The sequence below is a fragment of the Hypanus sabinus genome, chromosome 14 (genome assembly GCF_030144855.1).
Source record: "Hypanus sabinus isolate sHypSab1 chromosome 14, sHypSab1.hap1, whole genome shotgun sequence".
In the NCBI taxonomy this organism is placed as follows: Eukaryota; Metazoa; Chordata; class Chondrichthyes; order Myliobatiformes; family Dasyatidae; genus Hypanus; species Hypanus sabinus.
Genome location: NC_082719.1, coordinates 23,632,163 through 23,660,038, shown reverse-complemented (window position 1 = coordinate 23,660,038; position 27,876 = coordinate 23,632,163).

Genomic DNA, 27,876 nt, shown 5'->3' with positions numbered 1-27,876 from the left:
ATGTTGTTTGTATTGTGTTGTGTTCCTTCAGAATCGCCAGTACCGTATTAGTACTGTATTATTTTGGCGCGTTTTTCTTCATGTATTTTTATACTCCATACACAATCCGTTCATACACAAGTGTATGGATCGAAGGTTAAACGGAGATTGTAATGACAGGACCTGACTGTAAACTTGTTTGTTTTGTTTTAAGACCCTCTTCTGGCACTTAAGCATCTAAAACAAATAAAGGAATTAAAATCCAAAAAAGTATTTGTTGTCCTGAGTGTGTACTTTTCCCCAGGCTACAAAACAATATCAGGATAAATTGCTTATAATTCCCTCTTTTTCTCTCTTCCTTTTTTCTTAAATAATGCACTTCCATGGCCTTCACCTATTTTTTAAAGTATGTAATGGCAAGGAAAGTCATATCATTTTTTTCCTGGCTTGGGACTGATATGAAAAAAAACAACGTTCATGACCTAGATCATCTTGTGACTGGAACACACTTTAGGAATTCAGAAGTAGAAATCAATTCACTTCGCATGAAGTTTTGTCCAATGGAAAATGCTAAAATAAAAGATGAATCCAAATTATCCAAAGGATTGACCTCAAGATATCTTTAGATCACCTTTATCATTGATCCTGTTATAGTTACTATTCTGTAGATTTGCTGAGTATTCCCACAGGAAAATGAATCTTAGAGTTGTGTATGGTGAGGCACAGTATGTACTTCGATGATAAAATTTACTTCGAATGAAAATCATATGATTTCTGCTTGTTGTTTTTTTTTATAGTGCAGCTATTGTATTGTTTACTGAAATAAAAAAAAGACCAAAGAATTTGAATAATTCATTCAATTTGGAATTGTCAAGAGACAATACCAGTCGTACAGTGAGTCCTAGACCAGCAGTCATGCCATAATGGGTTTCAAGACTAAGTCAGGCAGTATCACCAGCAACAGTGCATCCCTTCCTGATGAGCTTAATTCATTCTGTGCATGCTTTGAACAGAAAAGCGTTGGGATGTCATCATCTGCCGCCCAGCTGTCTCAAATGAACATGAACCCGGTCAGCTCTGCAGACAAAACGTTAGTAATTCGGAGTGGACCTGCAGACAGCATCAATGTCTTTGGCTGAGTCCTTAGATCCTGTCCTGAACAGCTGATAGGATTACTTGTAGGCATTTTTAATCTCACCTTCCTTCAATCTGAGGTTCACACTTTCTTTAAGAAGACAACAATTATACTGATACCTAAACAAAACAAGGTAATATGCTTTAATGACTACCATCTGGTGTTCATCAGCAGGAAGTACTTCAAGAGGCATACATTTAGTTCAGCCTCCGAAACAACCTCAGCCCACTGCAATTTGAGTACCACTGAAAAAGGTCTTCGACAGACTCCACTTCACCGGCCCTAAGCTCATCCCTGGAGCATCTGGACAGTACAGACCCCTACATCAGACTATTATTATTTGCTGCAGCTCAGCATTCAATACCCAAATTCCAGGCAAACTCATCTCCAACCTCCTAGACCGAGAACTCTACATTGGCTTTTGCAACTGGATCCTTGGCTTACTGAAAAGCAGAGGGAAATCAGCCCCACAAAGCTGCACCCTCAGCCCCTACTCTAATCTTCATACGTTCCTAACTGTCTGGCCAGATGCTGTTCCACATGTTAGCAGATGATACCACTGTAGTGGGCCATATCTCTAAAATAATTAGTCAGATTACAGAAAGGAGGTAGAGAGTTTAGTGACATTATGTCTTGACAGCAACCTTTTCCCAGTGAAACCAAACCAAAGGGCTTCTCATTGACTTCAGAAAACTGGGCAGTGCACGTACCCTGGTCTACATCAATGATGCTGAGGTCAAGGTTGCAAAGATTGATGGCTCTACAGCCCCCCCCCCCCCCCCATTGAGCACATCTTCAAGAGGTGATGCATCAATCATTGAAGACCCTCACAATCCAGGACATGCCCTGTTCTTAACACTACCATCAGGGAGACGGTATAAAAGAGCCTGAAGATCTACATTCAAAAGCAGATTATTTCCATTCACCATTATATTTCAGAATGACCCATGAACACATGAACACTATTTCATTATGCCATTTTGAATTATTTATTGGTCTTGTAATTTATAGAAGCTTTATGTGTTGGCGCATGGCCAAGTGGTTAAGGTGTTGGTCTAGTGATCTGAAGATTGCTAGTTCAAGCCTCAGCCAAGGCAGCATGTTGTGCCTTGAACAAGGCACGTAACCACTCATTGCTCTGTGATGACATTGGTGCCAAGCTGAATTGGGCCTGCGCCCTGGAAACTTTCCAAGGCACAAATCCATGGTCTCATGAGACTAATGGAAATCATAAAACTAAAAGACATAGGAGCAGAATTAGGCTATTTGGCCCATCGAGTCTACTCTGCTTTTCAATCACAGCTGATCCTTTTTCCCCTCCTCAACCCCACTCCCTAGACTTCTCCCTGTAACCTCCAATGCCACATCCAATCAAGCCCTTAAATACACCAACAACCTGACCTCCACAACTCCACAACAAATTCCATAAACTCACCATTACACTGTACTGCTGTTGCCGATTCACATCATATACCTGAAGAAAGTGATAATTAAACTGATTCTGATTCTGTTTCTGAATGAACATCATCAATAGTTTGTCCTTGTCCAACCACGTTGGTGTCACAGCCAAGAAAGCTTACCAGCACCTCTACTTTCCCTGGAGGATAAAGAACTTTGGCATATCCCCTTTGACCCTCACCAATTTTTATCAAAGCACCATTGAAAACATCCTATCTGGATGCATCATGGCTGAAAATGGCAAATGCTCTGCCCATAAATGAAAAAAAAGAAATCACAGAGTTGTGGACACATCTCAGCACAGCCAGAAACTGACTCCATAGATTCTATGTGTGCTTCTTGGTGCTTTAATTAAGCTGTCAGCATTATCAACTACCCCACCCAACCCAGTCATTCTCTCTTCTCCTCCACCCACTCTCCAATGCGCAGAAACTTCAAAAGCATGGAAATATATGCCACCAGGATCAAAGACAGTATCCATCCTGTTGTGATAAAATGATTGAGCAGCTCCCTTGTACAGCAAAATGGATTATTGACTTCACAATCTGTGTTATTATGACTTTGCATCTTATTATCTGCCCACACGGCACTTTTTCTAGAACTGTAACACTTCATTCTGCACCCTATTATTGTTTTACCTTGTACTGCCCCAATGCACTGTTGCAATGAATTGATCATATGAACAGTATGCAAGACAGGTGTATTCGGTCAACTACCACACCCTCTTTCCTACTTATTGGTCTGGCCATTCTTTGCCTGCAAGACCAGAACAAATGGTCATTTTGTCTTCATCAAGCAAATCCTCTCTTCAGTCTGGTAACCTTTGGGTGACTGCAGTAAGATCCTTTAGAAACATCTTCATTGCTACAGTTCTAGATACTACTGGTTTTTTCTCACCTTCTCTCTGGGATACATAGTAACATCGGTGAAATATTTGGATCAGTCAAAAGAAAATTCAAGCTTTTCTTCAATTTACCAGTGCAGCTATGTGGAATCTCATTTAATTCTCAAATCTACAGCAAGATAGCATTAAGATCTTTTATTATCTTAACTCCTACCTGCCACAAACCAGGGACTTGCTGACAGGCAAATCACCGTTGTCAAATAGATAAGGGCAAGTCTGCAGGGACGAATAAACAGATCTGTGCAGTAGCATTATTGCTAAAGCGCCGGATTGATAATTCTGGACAATAACAATCTAAACTACCAATAAATGGGTATTGTTCAAGTAGAGTGATATTCCAAGAAATGTTTATGATGTCCTAGAAAGAGCAGAAACAGTCTTCATAATAATTTGGTCCCAAGGTCCAAAACTAAATTCTGAAAACTAACTTCAACAAAACTACATCGAGTCTTTTTTAAACTTGTTGAAAGCATGGTTTGATATGAAAAATTATATTTCAGCAGCATCAATGGAAGGTGCACTACAATAAAGATAAATCTCCAAAAGGTTGTATAACTATGATATATTTGAACCATCAAAAATGATGCAGAAGAAGAAAAATGGAACAATCAGATTCGATAGTTTATTTATGGTAAATGTGTTCATCACTTGATAACTGAAAACACTTTTTCATTGTTCTTGGCCATATTAACGATTTCACCAAGTAACTGTGCATTGGGCAAGCACACCGTTCATCATTTCAAGTAACCAATCATGACTGTAAACATCCATTACAGGTCATGCATGTACCTCTGTACAAGCTGTTCTGTTTCAACACAATCTTGCAACATTTGAGACAGAAAATGATTTGGTCCTTCCATTAAGTCATTCATCAGAGATGGCTTTGTGTGACATGTGTGATGGTTTTGTTGGGTAGTGTGGTAGCCAGACTTGATGAGATAAGTTCTACAAAAAATTTGTTCTGAAAAAAGCAACTGCAGGAGCTAGCTAGATCTGTAATGTAAGAATTACCTTTGTTGCCAGTTTAAATTATTGATTATTTGGAATATTTAGTGTGTAGATAAAGGAGATACTGAGACAGTCTTGCTGAAAATTTAGAGCATGTCTAAGGGTCTTTACTCATCTCAACCTGTTGTTACTAATATATCTGATAATGGTTAAGTTAAAAATGTAGTCTAAATGTTCAAATGCCACAATATTTACACCTTCAACGGGAACTTATTCCCTATCTCAAGGTCTCAAATCTTAATAACCTAATTTTTTTCACTCTCTTCAAAACCCCTGGGAGAATTTTCATAATTCAATAGAGCATTTTTTTATTTTATGTGTGAAATAATAAACAGGGATTTCTGTTTAATCACATTTAATGTTGCACCACTTTACACACTTACATTTTTCTCTCTCTTTGCCCATATACAAATAATTCACTTTCAGCTCTTTGTATTCCTAAAGCCTGTTGGGAAATCAAATTTGGTCAAGTCTGTTATACAGGTTTCCTTTAAACAACAGTCATTTACATCTATGTAAAATTTCAATAGCAACAAATATGGAACAGATGGGTCTCCGGTGGAATGTCCGGTGGCAGAATTTAGGTCAGCACTTGCTGCTGTTGTTATTGTTCCAGTGCCATTGACAAAGAGTGAAAGTGGGAGAAACTATCTCATCTTCTAATATAGTTTGCAGATGAAATGCTAAAGTTTAATTTGCCATTTCACGTTCACCCAAAGTCTCATTCATCCATTATATGTCTATGGCAAACTGCTGCTATAGACAATGTACTAACAATAACTTCACTTTTTCGTGGTGTGCATTGGTTTGTCAATCATTTCTCCAAACTACTATAGCAGAGTCATCACAGCTTTTGAGAACTTTACCCTTTTATGCTAAATCAGTGTAAAGAATGAAAAGCGTTATTGCCTCAGATTTCAATATTTGTGGTCTCTTGTGTCTCCAAGAGGGAAAAGAAAATTAACATTAGATCTTGGTCAGTTTAAAAGTGGAGTCATTCAGTGGAATGTAACATTAGTGCTGATTAATAGATTGCTTAACTTGTTTGTGGAAGCCTAGAATGTATAATGAAGATCTGAGTCACTTAATAAAGGATAAGGAACAGCAGATGAATACAAAGCTTGGAGCTCCATGGCAAAAATAACAGCAAGGTTAGAAGAGGAAATCTTCCATTCAAACCTACTTAAATAATCATGGAGATTCTGAAGATACTTTTCACAATTCCCCAGTCCTCTGTCAAGAGCTTTATTTATTCATATTCCATTAATCAGTCTTTATTCCATGCCAGTAATTTTACCATCAAATAGGTCTGCCCTAATTTTGTTTAATAACCTCTTCTTGTATGACACTTTATAAAAGATCTACTGAAAGTCCAACTATATCATATCATCTAATCTGCCCTTGCTCAGCCTGTGAATTACAACCACAGAAAATTCAGAGAGAATTATAAACATGATTTTCCTTTCATAATTGCAAATTATGCCTCACCAATGTTATTATTAAGTGCATTCTTACCTCATCCTTAATAATAGATTTCAGTATTTTTCTTTACTGCTGATGTCAGCCTAATCACTCCCTGCTGCTTCTCTTCCTCATTTTTAATTTGGAAGGCTACAAATCCATCTTTATGGTGATTGGAACCAATTTAGAAAACATGGAATTCTGGAGGATGACATCCATTCAAACCCAAGCATGCAGGTCATCAAGTCTTGGAAACTCATTGACTTTTAGTTCTAGTAACTTTTCAAGTATTTATTTTTATGAATGTTAATCTCTGAGTTCCTCATTTACACTGGACTATTTTTATATATGTTGAATGCTCTACATTTCTCACTGTGCTCTTGCCTGGGCTTAGGTTCAATCTGAGGAAACAGTGCACCTCCCTGGCAATTACAGTGTACATGGACCTTATGTTTCAAAAGCCCAGGCAAAACAGACTTGCACAATGAGCATCTTTCAAACAAAGCGTGTGATTTCACATGATAATAAAAAAAAATCAGAGAAATGGAAGGATTCAGACTGCAATGTGAAAACAAGCTTTTCTTGAATTTGACTACAATTGGGAGAATTTAATCTCTGGTTGTCCTTGCCAAACCATTCGCAAGTTTTGGCTGCCAATTGTTCTCATTTATTTCTAGCCGATGTGTCTGGATGTGTAATAATCTGGATAATCAGTGACCAATATCCACACACATTTTCAATGCAGACAAACAAACAGGATGAATTGCTCTGCCAATATGTTTGATATAATTTTGAAGAATCAATGGTATTGTTGATTATATCATGCAATTCTGCCTGAAGCGGACAGCAAACACTACATCTCAAACTATGATTGTCAAGGTCTCAACTCCCATCTTTACTCCATTTATAGCATGAAATTCAAATAAAGACATTCTATTGTACTTTACAAGCAAATTCAGTTTACATTAGAAATCCAAATATGCGTCAACTTGTCTAACACCTTTCACAAACAAGAGAAAACCTGCCAATGCTGGAAATCTGAGCAACACACAAAAAATGTTAGAGGAATTCAGCAGGGCAGAAAGCATCTATAAGAGTACAGGTCCTGCCAAAGGATTTCATCAACTATACTCTTTTCCTAGATGCTTTAAAACCTTTCCTCAGTTTCTATACCAAAAGCAAATTTTCTTTACTCCCTGTAGCTGGGTAGTTCTCTAAAAACAAAACAGTGCCACAGCTTAAATGTGGTGTAATTGCTGTGTGTGGCCGGCTAGATAGAGATCCAACACTATGAGGACGGACTGTTTTCATTGTTTGCCTAATGCAGGAATTTTATCAAGGATCAACTTTATTCACTATATGCATTAGCATGTATTAGGAACTTACTGTGGTACATTGGCATGACATGCAACAAAAAACAATAATTATAATTGTTAAGGAATTATATGAAACTAAAGATAGAAGTTAAAGTACGAATATGGAATAAAATATTCATAAGTACATAAGTACCAGCATGTATTTACAATATAAACATTATAAAAAGTAGTTTAAAGTGTTTACAATGCAGTACAGTGACTGAAGTAAAAGATAAATGGGTTGGAGGAGCTAAAAAGAGAATTAACTAGAATGAAGACATGGTTGCAAGGACATATTGTATGCAGGCCAGCTAGCCTTCTGCTTTACCACTGAAATGGAGTCACATATGGAAGTGATTACTCATGAACTAGCATTATAAATATTATAGTAAATTTTACATAATTTGCACCGAGTCGATTTGGTGAGATCGAGAATGGATTCGGGCTGTGCGGTCTGAGTGTGTTGCAGCACCAGGGCCCGGGTCCTAGAATGAGGCACAGCCCTATGCTTAGACAATTTAAAAGTCAGCCCTTATAGTCTGGAAATCCCAAGTGCAGAGACGAGTTTTGGGCTGATTTTGCTCGCTCTCCCACAATATTCATTCCTCTCCCTAGTGTCTGACGTTCACGGCAGCTTTGCCCTCCTAATATGATGAACTGAGATCAAGGCTTGGGCCTACTCCTTCATCATCTCTGGGAGGTGGATCTAAGGAGTCAGTTTGGTTCAGAATGCTGTCATTTGCATGATGTGAATTTTTCTCCCCTTTCTCTGCACTGTGTAATTTAGAATTTAGAATTAATTTAAAATCTTAGATCTATCCCACAACGTGAGGGAGTAAAAATCCTAGCATTATAACTCAGTTCCAATATACAGACATGTGAATTTAAAAGTCTAATGGCTTGTAGAAAGGATCCCGCAGTCTGTTGGTCCTGGTTTTAATGCTGTGGTACCATTTGCCAGACGGAAGCAGCTGAAATAGTTTATGTTTGAGGTGACTGGTGGCCTCGATGATCTTCTAGGCCTTCTTTCTGCACCTGCTGCTATAAATGTCCTCAGCAGAGGGAAGTTCACATCCACAGATATGCTGGGCTATCCATACCACTGTCTGCAGTGCCCAGCGATCAAGGTTGGTGCAGTTCCCGTACCAGGTGATGATACAGTCAGTCGGGATGCTCCCACTGGTGCCCCGATAGAAGGAGTTGAGGATTTGGGGACTCAATGCCGAACCTCTTCAGTCACCTGAGGTGGAAGAGATGCTGTTGTGCTTTTCTTACCACAAAGCCAGTGTGTACAGTCCAGGTGAGATCTTTGGTGATGCGTACACCGAGGAACTTGAAACTACTCACCCTCTCAACTGCAGACCCATTGATGTCGATCAGGCCAAGCCTGTCTCCATTCCTCCTGTAATCCACAATCAGCTCTTTTGTTCTCTAGGGAGAGGTTGTTATCCTGGCGCCACTGTGTCAGGGTGTCAAACTCTCCTCTGTAGGCTGTCTCATCACTGCTAGAAATAAGGCTGATCAATGTTGTGTCATCTGCAAATTTGATCAGCAGATTGGAGCTGAGTGTGGCCGTACAGTTGTGGGTATAAAGGGAGCAGAGAAGGGGACTCAGAACACAACCCGGGGAGGGGGGGGGGGTAACTGTGTTGAGGGTCAGGGGGCAGAGGTGAGGGAGCCCATCCTTACCAGCTGTTGGTGATGTGATAGGAAGTCTACGATCCAGCTACACAAAGCGGGGTGCAAGCCAAGGTCTCTAAGCTTCCTGTCAAGTCTGAAGGGAATTTTGGCGTTGAATGATGAACTAGAGTCCAAGAGCAGCATTCTCACTTAAGCATTTTAACATATGTATCCCTTTTCTCCAGGTGAGTGAAGATGGTGTGTAGCTCTGTGACTATGGTGTCATCGGTAGACCAGTTCTGTTGGTAGGAAGATTGTAGGGGATCCAGTGTGAGTAGTAGCATGTTGCAGATGCAGTATTTAACTGTCCTCTCAAAGTATTTGTTTATAATTGAGGTGAGTGTGACAGGGTGCCAATCGTTCAGGCATGTGACCTTGGTTTTCTTAGGTACAGGGATAATGAAGAACGATTGGAAACAGAAAGGCATTAGACACTGGGAGAGGGAGAGATTGAAAATGTCAGTAAACACACTTGCCAGCTGTTCAGCACACACTTTGAAGACGCGCCCTAGGATGCCGTCTGGCCCCCACTGCCTTGCAGTTGTTGACACATTGGAATGTTCTACGTACTTCATCCTCAGAGATGACCAAAGTGCAGGTCTCGCTGGTGGCTCTCCTCAGGGGTTCAGTCCTATCAGCCCCGAAATGAGTGTAAAAAACATTTAGCTCGTCTGGGAGCAAGGCAGCAATGTTGGCTGTATTGTTGTGTTTCCTCTTGAAGTCCGCCATGGTGTGCAATCCTTGCCATACACAGCATGTGTCATTGCTGCAGAGTTGTGACTGGATTTTGTCCGTGCATTACCGTGTCGCCACCTTGACAGCTCTACGCAAATCACCATGGCATCTCTTGAGCTTCTGTCAGTCTCAGTGCAAGGCTTTCTCCCTTGCACTGAGAGCAACACGCACTGAACTATTCATGGTCTTACTTTTTTAAAAATTGGTTTCTTCTGTTTTTTTTTGTTTTGTGGCTGCCTGTAAGCAAACAATCTCAAGTTTGTATAATTTATATGTTCTTTGATAATAAATGTACTTCGATAATCATTTGATAAGGGTTTGAGGCTTGAGGCTGCAAAGTTCTATTTTTGAGACCCACTGTCGACCATGGATACCGCAACACAACTGTTTACATGATATGCAAGCCAGGGCAGTACAATATGGAGAGCAAGCTGTTACTCATGTAGCAGGCTCCCCCTCTTTATGCATCTGATGAACCCAAAAAACCCATATGCAGTTTAGCACCAGCAGCATCACAGGAGTTGCCAGTCAGCATTGAACTCAATGTAGGACTGCCTTAGGGATTCCAGCTCCAGATTTTTCCTTCAGAGTTTACTCACAAAGCCATCCCCATGAGTGGGTCTAGTTGCTGGGCAGCGAAGGTTTGAGGTCAGAGATTCTTTCTCCTAGATGAGCTACCAACCACAGCTGACAAGCTCCATCTGCCCTAAGTGACTGGTTTTAAGACACAAGTAACCCTTCTCTTGTCGTTGAAATGGTTCTGCTAAGCCATACATGAAGGCCAGGAGCTGGACATGATTGTTAGAGGCTATTTGATATGCACGCCATTGTGAGCATTTAGTAGGTAGTGGGAGCTTATCCCCAGTGCCACCCCCAGCTATAACCGCCTTAAGGAACCAAGTTCTATTGTAAAACCAAAGATTCAAGTTGATTTCAATGCCAGTCATAAGTAATGATTATCCCATAGATCTTTTGCAGCCCTGCTATGAACAGCCATTATGCTACTGCGGGGAAGAAATGACTTAATGAACAATTGCTATTATCATGTTACTCAGGTGTGCTATTTTTCTGGAACCATTAACATAAGCACAAGATAAAATTAATGACTGTGGGATCCAGCCAGATTATGTGCTCAAATCTCTACAATGTGTCCTGCAGCCATAACCATCTGACTCCAAGATAAAAAGCATTACCGAATGAACAAAGAAGATTACAAAATTAAAATCAAACACTCTCCCCATTTCTTATTGCAAAGAATATAGTTTAAAATATTGTGCTATTTTAATGCTTTAGATAAAGATCTGTCTTGTTCTTGAAATATATACTATCCATATTTTCTGTGCTCTTCAAAAGTCATGTGGGCATAATACACACTCACCTAACACTGGAATAGGCTTTGAGTGATCAGTTAGGTGATAGGCCTTCTGGGGCTTTATCATGGCATGTCCTTGAGGGTAAGAATAGGATGATTTGCCAGATTAATCTGTGGCTAAGGTCTTGGTGCAGAGGGCAGGGGTTCAGGCCTGTGGATCATCTGGGAAGGTACAACCTGTAAAAAAAAAGGGGCTACATCTGAATTTGAGGAGACCAATACCCTTGTGGAAAGATTTTCAGAAGCCATTGGGGAGGTTTTAAACTAGTTTGGATGGGGGATTGGAACCAGATTGATAGGTCGGAAGATGGGTCAGTTGGTGCACAGGTAGATGTAGTAGTGCGTAGAAAGTCTGTGAGGAAAGACAGACAGTTGACAGGGCAAAATTGCAGTTAGTAGCATGAGTTAAAGTGTGTCTATTTCATTGCAAGAATTATCAGAACAAGGGTGATGAACATAGAGCACAGGTCAATAAGTAGAACTACGATGTTGTGGCCATTATGAAGACTTGGCTGTCACAATGGCAGGAAAGGCTGCTAGTTGTTCCAGGCAACACACACCAAATGCTGGTGGAACACAGCAGGCCAGGCGGCATCTATAGGGAGAAGCGCTGTCGACATTCCAGCCCAAGAACCTCCGTCAGGACTCAACAAGGGTCAGTCCTGACGAAGGGTCTCGGCCCGAAATGTCGACAGTTCTTCTTCCTATAGATGCTTCCTGTCCTGCTGAGTTCCACCTGCATTTTGTGTGTGTTGCTTGGATTTCCAGCATCTGCAGATTTCCTCGTGGTTGTTTCAGGGTTTTGATGCCTCAAATGAGACAGGGAAGGAGGTAAAAAGAGGTGGGGGAGTGGCATTGTTAATCAGGGATAGTATCACAGCTAAAGAAAGAGAGGATACTGTGGAAGGATATCCTACTGAGTCAGCGAAGGTGAAGTGAGAAACAGGAAATAAGCAATCCCTCTACTGGGAGTAAAGATAACAGGGGTGTTGGGAGACTTGGGAGTCATGGGAAATTTCAACTTCCCTAATATTGATTGGCACCTCCAGGGTGTCTTTTGGGCTAGAGGGCATGTCTTATGAAGATATTTTGGGCAAGCTTAGGGCTCGCTCTTTGGAGTGAAGGATGATGAGGGGTGAATTGATAAAAGTGTACAAGATGATAAGAACCGTAGATCGAGTGGATATCCAAAGACTTTTCCCAGGGAAGAAATGCCTAATATAGGGGGGCACAACTTTATGTTGATTAGTGTAAAGTATAGGGGAAATGTCAGAGGTAAATTCTTTACATGGAGAGCAGTGGGAGCATGGAAGACTTTGCCATAGGGTGGTAGTAGAGGCAGATAGATTAGGGACACTTAAGGAACTCTTAGAGAGGCATATGGATGATTGAAAATCGGAGAGCTATGTAGGAAGGTTGAGATTGATCTTAGGGTAAGTTAAAAGATTAACACAACAGTGGTACGAAGCACCTGTACTATGTTGTAATGAGCTATGTTCCATGGTCTAAGAAATCTTCCAATTGACTCTCTCATAAATCTTCACTAACCACATTGAATCACCAACCACAGACTCACAGAGTTGTGCAGCACTCAAACAATTCATTTTGCCTGTCATTTGCATTAATCCCTTTCATCCACTTTAGGACTGCACCCTTTTATGCCTTGCCTCTGTGTGTGTGTTTAAATGCTTCTGAAATTATATAATTATACCTGATTCCACTGCCTTCTGAGGCAGCATATTCCTGATATCAACTGCTTTCTGTGTTTAAAAACTTAACCCTTAGATCACCTTTAAATCTTGCACCCCTTATCTTAAAATTATGACCCTTGTTTTTGATGCCCTTATCATGGGAAAGATGTATTTGACTATATAACCTACCTATGTATCTCGTAATCTTAATTACTTCCATCTGGTCAACTTTCGACCTCCTACTCTCCAGTAAAAGCAAGTACAGCCTATCCAATCTCTCCCGTAACTAAAATAATCTAATCCTGAGGACATTCACCTGATCCAGAAGAGAATCTCCAGCACAATTACATCCCAGAGTGATAATAGTTTTCAAAATGTTTTGCAAAATTAGTATCAAAGAGAAGGAAGAGGAAATTGGAAACTTATCCTCAACTCTATAGCAGGTCTATGGCTCTTGCCAACCCTCACTCAAACCAGACACTTTCAATCCCCTTCTCTTTTGACGGCTGCTCCCCACTCCCATTAGCATCTTCCATCTCGTTCCAAATTTAATTATTGCTGGAAAATCAGAATCAGGTTTAATATCACTGGCATATGTCATAAAATTTGTTAACTTTAAGGCAGCATTACAATGAAATACATGATAGATAAATATAGAGAAACAAGCTGAATTACGGTAATATATATATGTTTATCAAAAAGTTAAGTTAAAGTAAATAGTGCAAGACAAAACAGAAATAAATAAAAAGTAGTGAGTTAGTGTTCATGGGCTCAATGTCCATTTAGGAATTGGATGGTGGAGGGCAAGATGTTGTTCCTGAATCACTGAGTGTGTGCCTTTACGCTTCTGTACAAAGATAACAATGAGAAGAGGTAGTGGGGGTCCTTAATGATGCACGCCACCTTCCTGAGGCACCATTCCTTGAAGATGTCTTGGATAGAAAGGATGGAGCTGACTAAGTTTACAAGGGTCTGCTACTTACGTAAGTCTTGTGCCGAAGCACCCCATCCCCCCTCATTACAGACACTGATGCACCCAGTCAGAATGGTCTCCATGGTACATTTGTAGAAGTTTTTGAGTGATTAAGTTGAAAATGTCATATAAAGTGCTGTGATTCATGAGCTTTAGGAAATTTAAATGACACTCAAGGCCCAACTTTCAAAGTTATTTAGCTCATTTCACAACATTGCCTCAAAAGTAGATTATCCAATTAGAAACACAAGATATTCTACAGAAGCCTGAAATGTCAGTGAAAAGTATTTGAATTTCAGCTACCAGATTGTTATAATGCTGGCCATTTGATTTTCTAGATTCTGCTTGTTTATTCTGTATAGGGACCACCAGCCTATTGGAGATCAAGGAGCTGCACTCAGCCAGAAATTTGTTTAGTCCAGTCAAACATTTTAGAAGTTCTACAAAATAGTCTGATTATGTTTAATATAAAGAAGACATTAAATGTACAATGAGTCACAAATACAAAGTGATTTTTGTGAACTCAGTCTTCCTCAATGTTCCATAGACTCAATCTGGTCCTTTATGCTGTGTCTTCACTGTGTCATGTAGGAAACAAAGCAGTCAGTTTTCATTCTGCAGACTCCCAGAAAATACAGTGAGACAGGGATCAGAATAAGTGCACCTGATTGAGGGCCTCAGCAGTACCTAGGGATTATTTATATCTGCCCCAGAGATTTTGTGTTATTTGTTCCCACGCTGCTGGCATCATTAGCTTGCAACTTCAGCTTGGATCCAGTTCAGTAGCCGTAAAGCTGTGTTACTAAATTTCATGGTGCCTGGCACGGAATTTGTGAGCACTGTGCATGTTGAATTGGGTCCAGTATGACGCAGCCAGCCTTATCAATAGGTTTGCCTGATTTCCTTTGTACCCCTAGCCTTGTGCTGAATACCTCACAGGTGGACCTTCAATCAAAGAAACTGTTGTACTCTTGTGAACTGATTATTTAGTTATTAAACAGCCAGCTTTCACTATCTCAACAATATTATTTTCAGAGTTGCTTTAACACTTGTGCTGTGATATTTTTAAGGAGGAAAGGGCAAGTGGAAATTATCGGAGTTGCCACTGTGTGTCTCCTTCAGGCTGCTGCATGGCAGGCCTTAAAGGCCGCAGGTAATGGTCCTCCTTTGTTGAGGTCGATAAAGCACAGCCTGTGTGCATTCTGTTGCCATTTGAGAAACATGAAGAGAAATCAGCTGCTGTATGGAAAGATTAGGGGGTGCAAATGCTGAGTGACATGTGCTTTGAGAAACACGGATGTCAGGACTGTCCCGACACATATTCTAGGCCAGGACTACAGAAGTGTTGAGTGATTCCTGTGAGGGTTCAGCATTTGTTGAACTCTCCCCTAAAAAGCATGACTTAAGCATAAGCAAAGAAACCGCTGTATGAGAAGTGCAAGATGAAATGTCTCTGAATAAAAGTCGAAACAGAAAGAAAGAAAGCAGGATTAGGTCATCTGACCCTGAAATTGCTCCACTATTCAATATGGTCCTGGCTAATGTTTAATCGCAAAAACCTGCTCATTGTCATTAAAAACAAGTTTATACTCTCCGTTCAATGGTCATAAGGCAAAATAGGTTAATGAAATACTTGTATAAGGGAGCCAAACAAAGCAGAGAGAAGAAACAATTCAATTGTCTTTTAATATCCATGGTAACTGTCTTACATGAAGTTCCTGATTTATAGAGGTATTGTGTGTCTGGCATGCAGTTTTGATACTCCAAAGACATCATGCTGATAGTCCCTAAATAATTAAAGATCAGACCCTTAATAAGCAGAGCACACAGTTGGTGAACAAGCTTAAGAACCATAGATACTTCACAAATGCCTTCTCAAGTTTGCTGGAGTTATTTGGCAGAGAGAGAGAAAAAATAGATTCTCTGTTATTTTTTGCTATCTGTCTTCCAAAACTTTCATACAACTTTGTAGCACTTTGAATATTTTGTATGCATATTTAGTACTGCAGAATGCGATCCACTTTGGCTGTATCTGCATCTGAAACTACTGTAGACCTATTTGGAGTTTGAAGTAATTTAATTCCAGATATCACGAAGCCTGGCCAGGTAGCAAATCATAAATGCCAGAGGTTCTGCAAATGCTGGAAATCCAGAGCAACATGCACAAAAAAAGTTCCACGGGCCAGGCAGCATCTATGGTTAGGAACATTTCAGGCCAAGACCTTACATCAGGACTGAAAATGAATGAAAAAGAAACTAGAACAAGAAGGTGGGGGAGGGGAAGGAGCAAGTACAGGAAGGAGACCTTCACTGCAGTATCACCCTGTCATACGGAAGATGAGGTTTGCATTGTGGCTCAGACCTCCTTACCGGTTAAGAACATCTCACAATGCCTAATGGGCAAAGCTAACCCAACAGACACAAGCGTTCAAAATCCATCTTCCAGCTGGTAACCTTTCAAACAAAAAGTTTTTTGAGTTGAACTCAGTATGGTGTCTGATGCACTACACACCAATATTTCTGCTGTAATCAAACTGGATGCTCTATTGTTGAGGGAATTAGTATGTACATAATTAGTGACCAACAGTTCAAAGATGTACCAGTTGGTAAGTTAGTTGGTCTTATAAAAAACATACAATTCCTTTTGGATTACAGCATAACTGGGTAAATTAGCACACAGGTTCCTGGAATATAACAAGGTAACAGAGGATGGAGGTTGAAGAGAGGAAACACACTTTTTCTCAGATATGATCACAGCAATCAATAGCCTGTAACTTCCCTTTCAGAGCTGAGCTTTAGAACCACCAATACGACTTGGCATTTTTGTGGTGTGAATTGAAGTCCTAACGGTGCAGGACAGGTGAGTCACAGCGTGTATAGGCTGTATCAAGGCAGCAGGGCCCAGGACTGAGAGTGAGGAATGAGCTAATGCTTGGTCATTGCTGAACGGCCTTGGAGGTGATTCGATGCAACAGAGCCGAGGAAAAGCAAGCAGAGCTGAAGCAGAGTTGCAGAGGCAGGCCTGGGCCTAGGCCCAAGAGCATGGACAGATCTGAGGCTTGATCGATTTAAGCGCTGGGCTGAATTGTAAAGAATTGAGGTGGTGGGATGTAGGCCCAAGAGCAAGGAAAGACCCAAAAATTGGATGATTAAAGCACCAGAGCAGATTAAAAATGTAAGGTTGGGCCGGAGGTGAGGGATAGACCGATTCAGCTTGCTGCTCCGTAAGGTTTACTCATTTCTGCACTCCACTGAGGCTGTGTCCTGCTACTAATGGGCTCCAGAATCAGCTGTGGTGATGACTGGCTTCATGGATGTGGACTCTCTTTCGTGAACTTCAGTTCTGGATATTAGCTGCTTACTTTTATTGTTTGTACAATTTGCTTTCTTTCTACATGTTGTAATGTGAGTATTATTAAAAGTGAGTTAATACTAATCGGGGAGCTGTTGGTAGCAAGAGGCGGGATCCAGGGTTGGCGGGATCTTTACTTCCGCTCTTTTTACTCCCAGTATGCATTGTACATAGTTCCTCCACCCATGCCGCACGAGGTACCTGGAAGCCTCTGTATTGTAAATATCATTTCCCGTCTCAGATAAAGATGCTCTTTTGGCCATCAAGTTGTCGAGTGGTCCTTTTGTAAACTAGAAGTTACCACATATTTTTGGTGACGGGGTAAACTAGTTTTGTGGACAGGTCGGCCCTGTTTTCAATCGGGGCTGTGAGCGGGCAAGGAGCCTCGTGTTCAGATGGCTGCGTTAGGAACGGTCCATGCGTTCAACAAGCAAATTGAGGAGTAGCCTGAGTATGAGGAAAGGTTGCCCCACTTTTTCTGTGCTAATGGAATTACTGAGGAGGCTAAGAAGCGCTCTATTCTCCTGAGCGTGTGTGGGGCAAAGATGTACAAGCTGATATGGAACTTAGCTACACCATGGAAACCAGGAGAAATTCCATACGACGAACTGGTCAAGCTTGTGAGGAACCACCACAATCCGAAGACTTCGGTGATAGTTCAACGGTTCAAGTTTCACAGCCATGTCCGGAAGCCAGGGCAGTCTGTGGGCGGTTTTGTGGCCGAGCTTCGGCAGCTGTCGGAGCATTGCGATTTCGGAGCCGTGTTGGATGACCTGCTCCATGATAGATTAGTATGCAACATTAATAATGACGCCTTACAACGCCACCTGTTGGGGAAAACCCCACCGTTGGCTTTCAAGAAAGCCCTAGAGATTGCCCAAGGCATGGAGATGGCTGCTGATAATGCCAAGGATATACAGAAAGGACATGGGGGGTCGCAGTCGACGGCAGTGCTCCAAGACAGGAGGGAGAGTCGTAGACAGGAAAAGCGGGTGGAATGTTTTCGGTGTGGAGGAACACATTATGCAAATGTTTGTAAATTCAAAGATACTGTCTGCCATGCTTGTAGCAAGAAGGGACGTTTAGTTAAAAAGTGCAGGAGGATAAGGGGTAAGGTTAAGCCCGGGCAGGGGAAAGCTCAGCAGACTCAGGCAGCCACACACCACCTAGGAGAAGCAGATGAGGAGGCAGCAGGTGCCTACAACATGTTTGGGGTGGAAACGGACGAGGAACCACCTGAACCCTATTATGCCACAGTCACTGTCAAAGGAAAGGACATTAAGTTCGAGATTGATTCAGGGGCTACTGCATCGGTCATTAGTGAGGAGACCTACAGGAGGACATGGGGATCCAACCTGCCTCCCATCAGACCATCTAAGCTCCAACTCAGGACCTATATGGGACAGCCCATACCTCATTTAGGGGTGTTATATGTGGATATTTCGGCCGGGGGCCAGAAGGCTGAAGCCAGGCTGGTGATAGTTAAGGGCAGTGGCCCCAGTCTTCTGGGCCGCGATTGGCTTTTTCCAAAGTCTGGCTCAACTGGCATGAATTTAAATATGCACACATGATGGAAGAGGAAGCGTGCAGATGAAGTCACCGATGGCAATGTGAGTGACAGACATACTCCGGACACATTTGAGAGTGTGCTCGCAGCGCAGCTTGCGGCTTTTCAGCCTATTACCGGAGCAATTGAAGTTACCCCCTCAGCACTGAAAGCCAGCATGCCACTTCTAGTACAGTGACACAGTGACCCAGCTCTTATACCACCAGCCCAGTCACAGCAAGGTGCTTCTCAGCCTGATATCACACTAACAGGAACCTGCATGTGAAGCCAATTGTAACAGTAGCAAACGGGGCACCCGCTGATGATGTAAGAACAGAGACTCCAGGACCACCAGACAAGCATTCAGAAAGCACTCTAAGTGATTTGACAAAGAAAGTAGAATTTTCTGGAGGCGGTGGCCCCCTGGGAATCCATGTGGTGCCTTTTAACTCTACGCTGAGTGGAAGATTCCTTGGTTTGAGTATTCGTGGTATTGAAGAGAACAGCCGTTCAAGAAAAGAGAACCTGCTCCAGGAGAAAGAATGTATCATCAAAATCAATGACTGTGATTTAACAGACAAGACCTTTGTTCAAGCACAGGAGATTTTCTGAAACTCATTGCGATCTCCTGCTGTTGAACTCCAGATAGTTCCAAGTTATAACAAGGAACTCTATGAAAAATTTGCAATTGGGTCTATTCTGAGCCACGGTTGATGGTTCAAAAACCAAAGTTCCTTCTTCAGTGCGTTCCAAGTAAGGTGGAAAACCTGCAGATGCCGTTTATCCCAATAATGCTGAGAATAGCTTGCCACCAATTTCAAAGAAGCTCAATAATCCAAAACAGTTAAGGAGCAATGACCACTTAATGCCTACCAGGAAAGCATGTCCACCAGTGACTTTGCTAGAGGGAGAGACATTGGCAGAGGGGGCAGAGTCCCCTGAAGAGGATGGACATTCTCACGCGGACACACAGACCCCTCTCATGTCCCCAACACCAGATCCACCCAAAACATCCTCACCAAGAGTCCCTGCTGAGTCACCGGGGATAGTGCGTAGATTACAGCACCCTCGCAAACCTCCTGACAGACTGAAACTTTGGATAGCAAACACAAGGAAATCTGCAGATGCTGGAAATTCAAACAACACACACAAAATGCTGGTAGAACACAGCAGGCTAGGCAGCATCTATAGGGAGAAGCGCTGTTGTCATTTTGGGCCGAGACCCTTCATCAGGACTAACCGAAAGGAAAGATAGTAAGAGATTCGAAAGTAGTGGGGGGAGGGGGAAATACAAAATGATAGGAGAAGACCGGAGGGGGTGGGATGAAGCTAAGAGCTGGAAAGGTGATTGGCGAAAGTGATACAGAGCTGGAGAAGGGAAAGAATCATGGGTCGGGAGGCCTCAGGAGAAAGAAGGGGGTGGGGGGAAGCACCAGAGGGAGATGGAGAACAGGCAAACAACTAAATATGTCAGGGATGGGGTAAGAAGGGGAGAAGGGGCAGTACCGGAAGTTAGAGAAGTCAATGTTCATGCCATCAGGTTGGAGGCTACCCAGCCGGTATATAAGGTGTTGTTCCTCCAACCTGAGTTTGGATTCATTTTGACAGTAGAGGAGGCCATGGATAGACATATCAGAATGGGAATGGGATGTAGAATTAAAATGTATGGCCACTGGGAGATCCTGCTTTTTCTGGCGGACCGAGCGTAGGTGTTCAGCAAAATGGTCTCCCAGTCTGCGTCGGGTCTCACCAATATATAAAAGGCCACACCAGGAGCACCGGACGCAGTATACCACACCAGCCGACTCACAGGTGAAGTGTTGCCTCACCTGGAAGGACTGTCTGGGGCCCTGAATGGTGGTGAGGGAGGAAGTGTAAGGGCAGGTGTAGCACTTGTTCCGTTTACAAGGATAAGTGCCAGGAGGGAGATCAGTAGGAAGGGATGGGGGAGACGATTGGACAAGGGAGTCACATAGGGAGTGATCCCTGCAAAAAGCAGAAAGAGGGAGGGAGGGAAAAATGTGTTTGGTAGTGGGATCCCGTTGGAGGTGGCGGAAGTTACGGAGAATTATACGTTGGACCTGTAATTCTGGTGAGGTGGTAGGTGAGGACAAGGGGAACCCTATCCTGAGTGGGGTGGCGGATGGATGGGATGAGGGCAGATGTGCGGGAAATGGGAGAGATGTGTTTGAGAGCAGAGTTGATGGTGGACGAAGGGAAGCCCCTTTATTTAAAAAAGGAAGACATCTCCTTTGTCCTGGAATGAAAAGCCTCATCCTGAGAGCAGATGTGGCAGAGACGGAGGAATTGTGAGAAGGGGATAGCCTTTTTGTAAGAGACAGGGTGGGAAGAGGAATAGTCCAGGTAGCTGTGAGAGTCTGTAGGCTTATAGTAGATATCAGTAGAATCTTTGGATAGTTTCTTTTGTCGTTAGATTGAATGTTGAATTTGTCATTTTTTTTTAGGTGTTTTGTATTGGCAACCTGTTGCTAACGATATCACTGTTTTTATTTCCCAGTTCTTCTATATTTGGGGAACGTTGGATTTTAAAGGAGGAGAAGTGTTGTAATGTGAGTGTTATTAAAAGTGAGTTAATACTAATCGGGGAGCTGTTGGTAGCAACTGGCGGGATCCGGGGTTGGCGGGGTCTTTACTTCCGCTCTTTTTACTCCCAGTATGCATTGTAAATAGTTCCTCCACCCAGGCCGCACGAGGTACCTGGAAGCCTCTGTATTGTAAATATCATTTCCCGTCCCAGATAAAGATGCATTTTTGGCCATCAAATTGTTAAGTGGTCTTTTTGTAAAGTAGAAGTTACCACAGAGGCGGTGGGGCATAGGCCCAAGAGCAAGGAAAGACCCAAGAGTTGGATGATTTACGCACCAGAGCAGATTGAAAATGTAAGGTTGGGCTGGAGGCGAGGGATGGACCGATTCAGCTTGCTGCTCCGTAAGGTTTACTCATTTCTGCACTGCACTGAAGCTGTGTCCTGCTATTAATGGGCTCCAGAATCAGCTGTGGTGATGGCTGGCCTCATGGCTGTGGACTCTCTTTTGTGAACTTCAGTTCTGGATATGAGCTGCTTACTTTTATTGTTTGTAGAGTTTGCTTTCTTTCTACACATAGGGTGTTTGACGGTCTTTTTCTCAATGGGTTCTATTCTGCTTCTTTGTTCCGTGGCTGCCTGTAAGGGGATGAATCTCAAGGCTGTATACAGTGTACATACGTTGATAATCAATGTACTTGGAACTTGAACTAGTGCATGAAGAAAGGCCCTTCCAGCCCAATGAGGCCATGCTGCCCAATTACACCCATATAGATGGAATGATACAACTTGCAATGCACTCAGGCACATCATCAATAATGTAACCTGGGGTCAGAGATCTTTCAACATCAGGCGCCCTTACCTGGGTGACCCAGCTGGCCCAAATCAAGCCCCACCTTGTATCTGAGTAGCATTCTGCCCTGGATCATTTTTCTTTACCCACAGCCATCTTGGGGCTGGCTCTGCTGCCTCTGTGATATTCCTGATGGCTATGGACAATTAGCACAGTAATCTTTGGAATGGGGAGCAAACTGCAGCACCCGGAGGAAACGCACACAGTCACGGGAGAACGTGCAAGCCCCTTACAGGCAGTGGCAGCAATTGAACCTGGGTCTCTGCCACTGAAATAGCATTACAATGACAACTACAATACAACGCTGCCCCAATTTTGAAAAGTTCTTTTCAAAAGTACAGACCAGCTAAAGACCCCAACTTTTGGACACTGCTACATAAGACTGAGTTCACATATTATTAAATTTAAAAATATTAGAAGGAGCCAAACTCATTTAATCTCTCTCACGACATTTAGTAATTTATTTTTCTTATCAGCCTTATGCACTTCTGATGGCATTTATTGCAAAACGGTGTAGGTATGACAGCATCCTCATCAAGGGATCCACAGTACCCAGGCCATGCTTTTTCTCTCACTGCTGCCATCAGGTAGAACATACAAGCGCCTCGGAACCCACACAGCCAGGTTCAAGAACAGTCACTAACCCTCAACCATCAGGTTCTTGAACAAAAGGGGTTAATTACACTCACTTGTTCATCCATTGAGATGTTCCCACAATCATTGATCTCTCTTTCAGGACTCTTATCTTGTTATCGCATGTTCTCATTATTTAATTTTGCAGTCTGGTGTCTTTGGCACTCCAGTTGATCTTTCATTGATCCTGTTATGATTCTGTGATACATCCTGCTGATGCCCTGGGACACATCATCAGTGATGTAATCTGGGGTCGTCGGGTGTTTCGAGTCTTTCAACATCATACACCCTCACCCAGGCGACCCAGCCGGGGTTGATCAGACGCCAGCTTGTGTCCCAGCAGCATTGTCCCACGGATCACCCCTCCTGATCTGGGGGCTCTCTCAGCAGCCTCTGTGATGGCCCTGATCGCTTTCCTCTTGCCAGCCCCAGTGATGCCAAGTAGGGTGTAGACTGCAGAGTGAGCGGCCGGCAAAGCCCCTGCACCCTACTTCGAACTGTCAACTCGATGAGGATAACCTGCTTCGAGGACACTGAACAAAGGGCCACATCCAGCCTCAGTGACGTAGGGGCTGTGCTCCGGCTCTGACAAAGAAGATGTTCTTCCTCCGACCACCCTGTCTGCTGGTGGACATGGCCGTCGCGATGCTCTCTGCCACTGCCGTCAGCGCCTGGTCATGATGCTACGCGTAGCGACCTTCCCCCAAGGCTTTAGGGCAGCTGCTCCAGTGATCCCCTTCCTGGACAGAGATGACATGCTGGTGTATCGCTATTGCCCCAGTCATGGAGGTTTGCAGGGCTTGGCAAGACATCATAGACAGCCTGGATCATAAATTTAATGCAGCTGGAGTTCTGCCTGCCAGATATCAGACTAGGAGATTTTCCGCTCCAGCGTACTTTCCCATCAGTAGCTCCCTGCTGCCGCATGCCCACCATCCTGCTATTCCTCTCCTCTTCACTGCCAGCCCTCACTTCCTCCAGCACTAGTCGGCATCTGTCCTTGCTTTTGGCCTTGTCATACTGAGGTTGTGAGACAGAGCCCAGCCCTGCTTGTCCAGTTGACACTGTCCCCACCAGAGCCCTGTGTCTCAGTTGGGTCTTTGCTACCACCAGCCCTTCCTGTGCCTTCTACTCCCTACTCATCCGTACCTGGATGCCAGCTGCTGCCACTTTAGGGTCCGTGGAATCCCGGTACTGCAACGCCGCTCTTGTGCAGGACACGCTGAACTCCTCGTCCAGGCTGCTGAAGGGAAGTCGCAGCTTACTGCACCTTCCGCACAGGGCTGTGCCACTCAGAGTACGAGGTAGGCCCTTCGAAGGTACTTACTGACCTTTCCCTCCAACAACTCCACAGTTCTCACAGGCACCTCATACACCAGTAGCAGCCATGCTGGAAAATTCAAGCTTTGGACCTTCCGGGTAAGCCTGACTCGTCCATCGTGGTGAGCCAGCTCTCAAGCTCCTTGGAAGTTGATCGGACCGCAGCTGCACTTTCGAGGCTACAATCGAAGACCTTCCCAAGCTCTCGACTGGCTTCTCGGCGTAGTGCCATCAAAGGTTGAACGAAACTTGTCCACCACTTTGCCCTTCTTCAACACATTGGACCTGGATATAGCTGGTTCCAAGCTCATCCCTGCCCACGCGATGAGCTTTTCCAGGCTCTGGAGGATCCACCTTCTGCTGGGAACTGATGTTGTCGTGACAATGAGGTCATCCATAAAGACTCTGATCAGGAGCTGCCGAACACCAGACTTGGTCAGCGGGCCTCTACACTCTGCCTTGACTATCATATTCATGGCAAGGACAAAGAGAATAACAGAGATTGTGCACCCAGTTATAATCCCCTTCTCCAGGCTATGCCAGCCTGATGTCATAGCTCCAGAAGTAACTCTCAGTCTGAAGTTCCCATTGTAGTTCATGATGAAGTCCTTGACCTTTCTGGGAACATGGTGTTGGCCCAGTGTAAACTCCACCAGTTTGTGGGGTATTGACACATACGCACAGGCAAGATCTAGCCAAAGCACGACCAGGTCTCTCTTCCCCATGTGCACCTCCCTGATCAGCTGGGTGACCACTCCAGTGTGTTCCAGGCACCCAGGCACTCCAGGAATTCCACCCTTCTGCACTGAAGTGTCGATGTAAGCGTTCTTGAGGAGAAAGTCCATCATCCGGCGGGACAAGACACTAAAGAAGATTTTTCCTTCCACATTAAGCAGCAAGATGGATCTGAACTGCCCCAGGCTTGACGAATTTTCCTCCTTAGGGATCCAGATCCCCTTTGCATACCTCCACTGGTCTGCCACTGTCCCCCTGAGCAGGATCTTCCAAGGAATCTTGAGAAGCTCCAGGCAGTGTTTGTACACCTTGTAGGGTACTCCACTGGGTGCTGGTGCAGAAATGCCTCTGGCTGAAGACACGACCTCCTGGACTTCCTTCCAAGTGGGCTGTCTCACATCGAACTCCACTATGGGGAGTGGTTGGTTTCTAAGGATTCTCAGGAGGACCAGCTCTTGCTCCCTTGCAGCATTGCTCAGGATGTTATGAATTAAATGGTCTACCTCTTTTTTAGAGCACATAAAGCAGCCGCTGCGTTTCTGCCCTAGGAGCTGTTTGGTAAATCCAAACAGATTGCCTATGAAGGCAGTTCGCTTCCTGGCTCCTTCTCTCCCTTGCCTCCTGTGCCATTCTGCTCTGCGCAGGGTCATTAGCTTCTTCCTACAGATGTTCCGGAGCTCCACCAGGGGAGGTTTCTCCTCCTCCACTGCTACCTTGAACTGCCATGCCAGGGACCGGAGCTCTTGGCACAGTTGGTGGATCTGGGCTGCCCTGAGGTTCACAGTGTATTGGGATCAGATGGTCTTTCCCTCCTTTATTCCAAACCTCTTTCATTGATCCTGTTATAGTTAGATTTGCAGAGTATGCCTACAGGAAAATAAATCTCAGGGTTGTATATGGGGACATGTATGTAGATTGATAATAACATTTATTTTGACTTTGACATCAAGGGATTATTGAGTATTTTCTGACTTGAGCAAAATCAACTTGTGGATGTGTGCTAAGGCAGAATATTCTCATTATCCATAGATGCTCTGTATCTTTATAAGTATTAATTACCAGATATGTTCCCGGATCTTAGTAAGTGATTGAGAGTTTTGGCATCTACACCAGTGAGTATTGAATCTCTGGAATTTGAACAGTACAATTGAATCGGAATACTGAATGCTAGGCATGATTCCTGCCAATCAAGAGGCCATATAGATGTGCACTAAGATAGCAAACTGTCATGAGAAAAGGGACGAGGGAACAAATGAATTTGTCTGAGTTGTTGGATTTCCAGGCAGGGAACTTAACTAAAGAATGGATATGTGGAGCAATAACTCACACTAGATAGTGAGCTACCTATGACAGATAAAGTAGATTAGATGAAAATACAGATATTATTGTACTTCACTGATCACAAGGGAGAGAATTGTATCATCACGTATAGCGCTTGATTGGGACCCTGGAGAGCACAATAGATATATTAAATGTACATTACACCTTCCTCAAACAGAAACAGTTGACAGGTACCAATCCCTAATGACAATCCGGAGGAGGAAGAATCTTTTGATACCTTCTTAACAAGATGGCAGATTTCTTCAGCGATTACATCCTTTGCAGACTCGTGGAATTCAACTTGATGGAACAGTTGCTCCACAAGACAGAACTAACTCCAAGTAAAGTGACAAACAGGCATGTAAGGTTGTGGAGCTATCCAAAGAAAGGCCAGAGATTCCACAGGAAGCATGCGCAGTGGAGTCCAAGGCCAAAAGACAAACACTTGGTTTGGATATCAAAAATATTATAGATATTAATGTGAATGGGTGGAAAAGAAATGCCTTGTATGTGGGACAAAGTATGCTCACTGCGAATTTGAATAGTATTTGTACAGTTAACATCAGAGATTAATGTGGATACCGGAAGTTCATAGAGGGACAAAATGGAAGATTCAAATTCAGAACACTGTTGACATAATGTACCTGGTGCCAAGTGAGGTCAGTTCTTTGGAAAGAGCACCCATTAGTAGATCTACAACAAAGAGCTGATGCAAGAGTTCTGACTCAGAAGCAATCTTCAGGTGGTGCAGTTAAAACTCAATTGGTCATGGACTAATAACATACAAGAAGGAAACTACTCTTTGAGGATGCTGAACTCAGGCGACAGAAACATGATGAAGATTTCACCATAGTAAATTAGAAACATGTCATACCCACACTTGAAGTATTACAATACCACAGATTGATCTGTTGATCGAACAGGCACAAGATCATGATATTGGCTTTAATGCAAGCAGGCAGACAGTTGCCATAATTGTACATAATCTCGACAGGGAGATTAAAAGGTAAACACCATCATGAGAGGATGCAGTCTTGATACGTACACTAAGGCACGTGCTGGTAATTTTCAAGTAGAAACAGAAAGCAGAACTTCAGGACCTGATTATTGAGATTCTACCCCAATAAAAGTTGTTGACCTGAAACATTAATTTAATTTCTCTCTCCGTGGATGCCATCTGGCCTATTTTGTCTTGAACTGAATTGAATTGAATCAACTTTATTACTTATATCCTTCATATACATGAGGAGTAAAAATCTTTACATCATGTCTCCATCTAAATATGCAATACACAATTATAGTAATATATAATAAATACTATGTACAACAGGACAGTCAGTATAACATAGAAATATGATTGTATCAGCAGGAATTAATCAGTCTGATGGCCTTGTGGAAGAAGCTGTCCCAGAGCCTGTTGGTCCTGGCTTTTATGCTGTGGTGCTATTTCCCGGATGGTAGCAGCTGGAACAGTTTGTGGTTGGGCTGACTCAGACCCCCAATGATCCTTCTTTTAATGGCCCTTCAATGGCCCTTTTTACACTCCTGTCTTTGTAAATGTCCTGAATAGTGGATGCGCTAGGAGTCTGCACTTTTAGAGATTCTTTATCTTTATTTCAGATTTCCACCTCTGAAGTAGTCATTCTCCATTTCAGCCTTAACAAAGGGTTCTTTAAACAGATTCTATGGTGTTTCTTTGCCTTGTGGCTGTCTGCAAGCAGATGAATCTCAAGGTTGTATACTGCATACTTAGTTAGACAATAAATGTACCTTGACTCATTGAATGAAGCTCTGAAGAAAAGACAGCAAGCAATGATGATG